General features: G+C 33.9%; 1 non-coding gene across 1 annotated transcript; it reads right to left on the bottom strand.

The window, feature by feature from the left end:
• Positions 1-225: 225 nt before the first annotated feature.
• Positions 226-389, bottom strand: LOC123630989. The gene has a single exon (XR_006732901.1). It is a non-coding gene; the product is annotated as a U1 spliceosomal RNA (small nuclear RNA).
• Between the last annotated feature and the right edge of the window lie 5,941 nt (positions 390-6,330).

The following is a 6,330-nucleotide window of genomic DNA, read 5'->3' as shown; positions in this document are numbered from 1 at the left end:
CCCCATCCAATTATTACTCCATCTTTCTATACACTATTACAGCAAAAATGTAGAGAAATACCAAAGAGGTCTGTGATAAATACATTTCTCTTCTTCAGCCTCATTTATTTCTAGGTGATCTTATCAAGCCCTACAACTTTAAATACAACTTATATTTTTGACAACCTTCAATATATTATTTCTTTTTTTAATTTAATTAAAAAAATTTTTTTTAAAACTGAGTATCAGGGGAGAGCATGAACGCAGTCCCCCACTACCACAAATTATGCAGTTGAGCTTCCCACATTTGGGAAAATCGCAGGGGTCAGCACATCCAGAGTGCAATGGAGAAGCCTCCCCCTGGGAAAACCACCTTCATGATCATGGTTTCTCCTCTGCCAGGTAAGTGACAACTGCCAATATATTACTTCTAACACATATTTCTCTTGAGAATGTCTGATTAAAATATGCAGTTGCCTACTTAAAATTTTCCATCTTGTCCAATCCAGTGTATCTCAACTTTCTGTGGTAAAGACACTGGATTTTTAAAAACATTTTTCCAAGAAATGATGAGCCAATAGTTTTGTAAAAGCCAATAAAAATAAATGAGTAGAGTAATATAAGAATAAGGAAAAAAAAACCCAAGATAAAAATACAAGTCCTATTTTTAATTAAGATCCAACAGACGAAAAGTACATTTCAATGAGTATAATTAGAACAAACAAAATATAGGAAAATAAAGAATTGCAAAAAATTGTACATGGTGTTTATCAAAAGTATGCATATAGGTGATTAATAGAAAATTGCTTCAACATTTATATTTTTATTCTGAAATCAGCCCTAAACAAAAGCTATGAATGAAATAATAATTCTCCATATTAAATTTTCTATACTAGTAGACTTTGAACAATATATCAATATGGAAAGTTTTTAATGTGACAAATAAGCTTGCTTCTTATCTAGTCTATATTAGATCACAGCAATTCTATTTTGGGGAATGAGGCATATATAAACTATTGTTATTATGTGCTTCAATAACATTAAATAGAGCCTATCTCAGAGGCAGGCTTCTCTAATGGGATGAGATATTTTAAAGGAATTTCAGCAAGCTCAGGATATTCACTTTTAACTTTTATCCAAAATAATGCTAGTGACGATATAATTTTAAAATTCATCTTCATAACTCCATGAAGAACCAATTCTAATAATTTATCTTATAAAGTTATAATAACATTTAAATGTTTTGGGAAAATGGATTTAAAATTTTTACATTTTGTGTTACAATTGACAAACTAACTTTACATTTTAAATTATGTTGTAGTGTGTTCTTGTAGCACATAACTAGGATGTAGCTGGTGACCCATGCAACTCACTCTGTGAGTTTGACAGACGAATTGGTCAATACACAATTAAATGAGGCAAGCTTACATATCATATGTTTTTGGATATCAAAGCTATATTAAGTTGTTATACACATTTTTTGATTCTTACTACCAAGCTCTATACTTATTCTGTCACCAACAGATAAATAATTTGTCAACCTAAATAAAAAACAGAGAGGCTCCCTAGAAAAATGATATTTATTCAGGAATAGGGCATTGCACTGGTAACACCGGCGCCATAGTAAACTATGTGCATATTCAGAAAGCTAAACGAAGACAAAAGTTTTTAATGGGAAAATGAGGAGGATTTCATTATTGCTTTGAGATAATTATCTCTGGCTACAAGAATCAGTAATAAGGATCATGCCAGTCTGATGTTGGACAAGCAACTGCTGGGCAGGTGCCCTCTCAGAAGTGTTCTTTTGTGTGAGGTTATGACATGCCTTTGTGCGAGGCTGCAGTTTTTGCAGCGTATTTTGTGTTTGTTTTTTTTTAAATCAGGAATTTGTGCATGAGAACCCTGCCTTCATTGCCTTTTCTAGCTCTATATGTAAGATTTTTTAGTGCAAAACAGGTTGATTTTTTTAATACAAAAAAGTTTTTGTCAGTTGATTCTGACAACTTTCACATTTCTCCTTTTAGAACATATATTTCTTTGAAAGCACTGATTATCAACCATCCCGCATTTAGGTTTTGATGGTCCCTCAGTGCCAGGATGGACTTGTCCTGGATTACTGGTCTGTTACCATATTGAAGGGAGAGATGGGCAACTAGAAGTCAGTGTCAAAACACTTTTAGCTACATTTGAGCAACAAAAGAAATGTCTTAGTCCATGTTGTTTTGCTATAAAGGAATACCTGAGGCTATGTCATTTATAAAGAAAAGAGATTTATTTAGTTCATGTTTCTGCAGGCTGTAAAACAAACATGGTATTGGCATTTGCTTGGCTTCTGGTAAGGACATTTTGTGCTGCCTAAAAACATGGTGGAGAAGATCAAAGGGGAAGTGGGCACATGCAAAGAGAAACCAAACCCAAGGGGTAACCCGTCTTTATAACAACCCACTCTCACAGGAACTAATCCATTCCCCTGGGGACTAATCCAGTCTCATGAGAGAAAGAACTCATCTGCCACCTGGAGGATGGCACCTAGCCATTCAATGAGGGATCCTCCCCGATGATCCTACCATCTCCCACTAGGACGTACCAGCCATCGCCAGTAAAATGGTGCTCAAATTTCAACATGATATTCAGTGGGGACAAATAAACAATATGCAAACTATAGCAAGAGCTTTGTTTTGTGTATTTCTTTTTCTTTTTCTTTTTAGTAGAGACAAGGTCTCACTGTTGCTTAGGCTGGTGTTGAACTCTTGAGCTCAAACTATCCTCCTGCCTCTGCCTCCCAGAGAGTAGGTATTATAGGTATGAGCCACCGAGCCCAGCCTATAGCAAGAGCTTTGAAGGAAGTGGCTCTCAGGCTAAGTCTACCTGGAGTCTATTTTTAAGTTCAATTTTAACTGTTCCATCAGGGTTTGCTATCATCTTAAAGTGCTGGGCCAGCATATGTTGTTAAGGGTTGTACTTCTGCAAAAATTTAACAAATAACAGATATAAGGTTTAAAAAGGGAAAATGCAAAGTAAAATTAATAGCAATATGACATTCTTGGTTTGCATAATGGTTTGAAAGATAAGCCTAGACTTAAAGGTAGCCAATTGAATAAATCAAATGACCATAGGGAATTAGGTGAGACCTATTATAACCATGTGGCCTGTTTTCTTATTCTATGTACCTGGGTCTCAACTTTCCCAGAGGAATTTATCCAGTTATGGCATGTAGTATGAGCAATAGCGCAGGCATTAACTTATTTAACTAGTATTAATAGATACTGAAGAATTTTCTCTTAGGTCAGGTTCTGTCAAGTTACCAGCAGAAGCTACTGATTGTGAAATTTCAATTACATTATTATCCTGTCAAGTGAAAAAAGGTAGCATTAACAGGGTAAAGAGTCTCATTATGAAATGGAGTCTTGTTCTGATGTCTCAGGAAAAGCTGCCTACACTATGAAAACATCAGCTTCTTGTGCTGGTTTGTAGTTTGAATGTCTCTGGTTATGGCATTGAGTGGTTTGGCGAACTTTCTGTACAACCAATATATTAGCATGAGATTTGTCCCTTAAAATTCATCTAACTTCAGTTTACAGATCTTTAGGAACAGAGGAGTTTTTGCTTTTATTTGGAGAGTTGTAGCCAAATATTGCAGGAAATTAGGAGAATTCAGGATCTAGTACAAATAGGTAGATAACAAGAAACTTATAATGAATGCACAGAGTTATAATCTAATAACAGGTGTATCATAGCTTTTCTTTAGAAATATAACTTTTCTTCTCTATGGTCATCCTGATTCTTACCAAAGATAATAAGAGAAAGACAAATTTATTTGTAAAATAAGTTTAGTTTATCAAATTTTGCTTGTAAGAATGGTGATTTGACCATATAGTAATCTCATATTTAAAAATGTATTGAAACTAGGAAGCCAAACTAAGGCAGACTTTAGATTTTTCCTACAGTCTTAAGGTTCTTGGGCCTGTTAGGAAATGACAAGTTTTATTCACTCACTGTAAGGCTGGGAACTCTTAAAACCAAGTGTTGTACGCACATTCTCTAAGATGATATTCCAGTCAAAGCCTTGGTGATGTAACCAATGATTTTCATTGCATCCTGTTATAAAGAGGGAGCAGATTTTTTTGAACTTCTCAAATAATCATATTGCCATAACAATACTCAGGAATAGTTTCCAGATTTTAGAGGGATCAGGTAAGGTGAAAATGTAAATGTTGCCACCTTTGTTTACAAAAGCATACTTTATCAAATTGCTGTAAACTATAGATAACTTAAGAGAAAAAGTTATTTAAATCTGGAAAACAATACATTTTTGGAAAGAACTAACAATGACTGGGTATGGTGGCTCATGCCTGTAATCCCAGCACTTTGGGAGGCTGAGGTAGGAGGATCACTTGAGGCCAGGAGTTCAAGACTAGACTGGGTAACATAGTGAGACTGCATCTCTACAAAAATTTAAAAAATTAGCCAGGAATTGTGGTGTGCACCTGTATTCCCAGCAATTTGGGTGACAAAGGTGGTAGGAACGCTTGATGCCAAGAGTTTGAGGCTGAGGTGAGTTATAATGATGTAACTGCATTCCAGCCTGGATGACAGAGTGAGACCCTGTCTCAAAAAGGAAAAAAAAAAAAAAAAAAAAAGAACCTACAATGTTTCAAATAAAAGATATAAAACATTTTCTTTATAAGTTACCTAATCTCACATAATTAATTTTATTTTTGATTGATCTTGATTTGCAGTTTCATGAACCCATCAGTTTCTTTATTAAAGTTTTGGAAAATTTTTATTTAGTCCATTAATTTTAAAGTTATTAGCAAACTATATGTAAAAGTACTTGTTAGAGTCTTTTTCATAAATCTGATTGCAAATGCTTTTGGAGGAGAATTCAAAACAATAACTGTGGATAACAGAGGCTTAGGCATACAATATAATGCCCAGAATTATGATTGATAACATATTAGATTTCTAAGAGGTTTATATAATTTTGAACATTCATATTAATAACGTACCCATGAATATAATTGAAAGAAAATCTAGTGTCACATCGTTCAATAATGTTTCCCAAACAACTTACCAAATAAGCCTAATCATTTAATATCTCTACAAGACGAGAGATATATTCTTTAAGGCTTGCCAGGAACTCGAATGGAAAAGCCCAAAGTTATTTATAGGTCAAAAAGACTTAATTTAGAACTTGATCCTGGGAAAGTCTGTCAAAGACGTCAAAAGGTTCAAACACTTGATTATAATAGGATCACAGGTCACTGTAAAACAATAATCATTCACTTAATCAGAATTATAATCAAAGATTTTAAAAACAATATAGAAAGTTACATGGATATAAAAATTCTTAACCATTTCAAAGCTCAGTTTTTCTTAAATAATGAAAATAACATAGGAAATTATCTTGATAAACTGTAAAATTTTTGTTTTTTTATTCCTGTTACCAAAATGGTGAAGAAAACCTTCTGTAATGTGATTGCTTCTCCTTATGGGAAGCCCATTTAGATATTCTAGAAGTTTAACCTGATGAAAAAGGTACTTGAATTTAATTAGACACAGGAAGTGTGTGTCCAGTGTTATGAGTGTATACTGTATTATGGATGAATGCAAACAAACAAACTAGTACCTACTAGGGGAGTACATGGCTCCTAGTGACAGAATGGGAAGTGTTCTGCTTACATGCAACAATTCACACACATGAAGAAAAGCCAAGAGTATAGAATCAAGTTATGCTAGAGGAAAACATTGCTTTGTTAGGTCTTTAAGACAAATTTTTCAACATCAGGCCATAATGGCACAATTAGAATCAAAGAAAAAATTTACAGAGTTGAAAAAAAAGTTAAAAGAGAGAGTTATCATACCAGCCAGGCAAAAAGATGCATCTTTCTTTCCAAGGAAAGAAAGAAGAACTGAAGACAATGATGCATGACCTGCAAATCATGTGAAGTGAGATACAGCAAAAATTGAACATCTGAAATACAAATCTGAGAAGCATCAAGAAGAAAATTCTACCTCAAGAAATGAAATCACCATTCTAAAAGAAAAAGATAGCATTTCCAACCTGAAACCAGGGGAATTAAATGGATTTTAGGAAGAAATGTGGCAGAAATAGAAAATGTTGGCAGTGTAGACAATGGTTGTTAATGAACCAGATTTCAGAATTAAAAATCAACACCACTTGTAGTTTTACTAGGTGCAGGTACCTACTTGAAAAAAATCTTGTTGTAATATAGGGGACCAAATTTTTACTTTTTTTCAGTTCTTTTAATGTCAAAGCTCAATCTTCATAAAGACTTATAAATAATCCCTTTCTAATTATAGCCCACTTGATGTTACAAAATTTCTTTC

Source organism: Lemur catta, chromosome 1 (assembly GCF_020740605.2).
Source record: "Lemur catta isolate mLemCat1 chromosome 1, mLemCat1.pri, whole genome shotgun sequence".
In the NCBI taxonomy this organism is placed as follows: Eukaryota; Metazoa; Chordata; class Mammalia; order Primates; family Lemuridae; genus Lemur; species Lemur catta.
The sequence above is the reverse complement of the archived record's forward strand: the minus strand, read 5'-3'. Positions and strand labels throughout refer to the sequence as shown.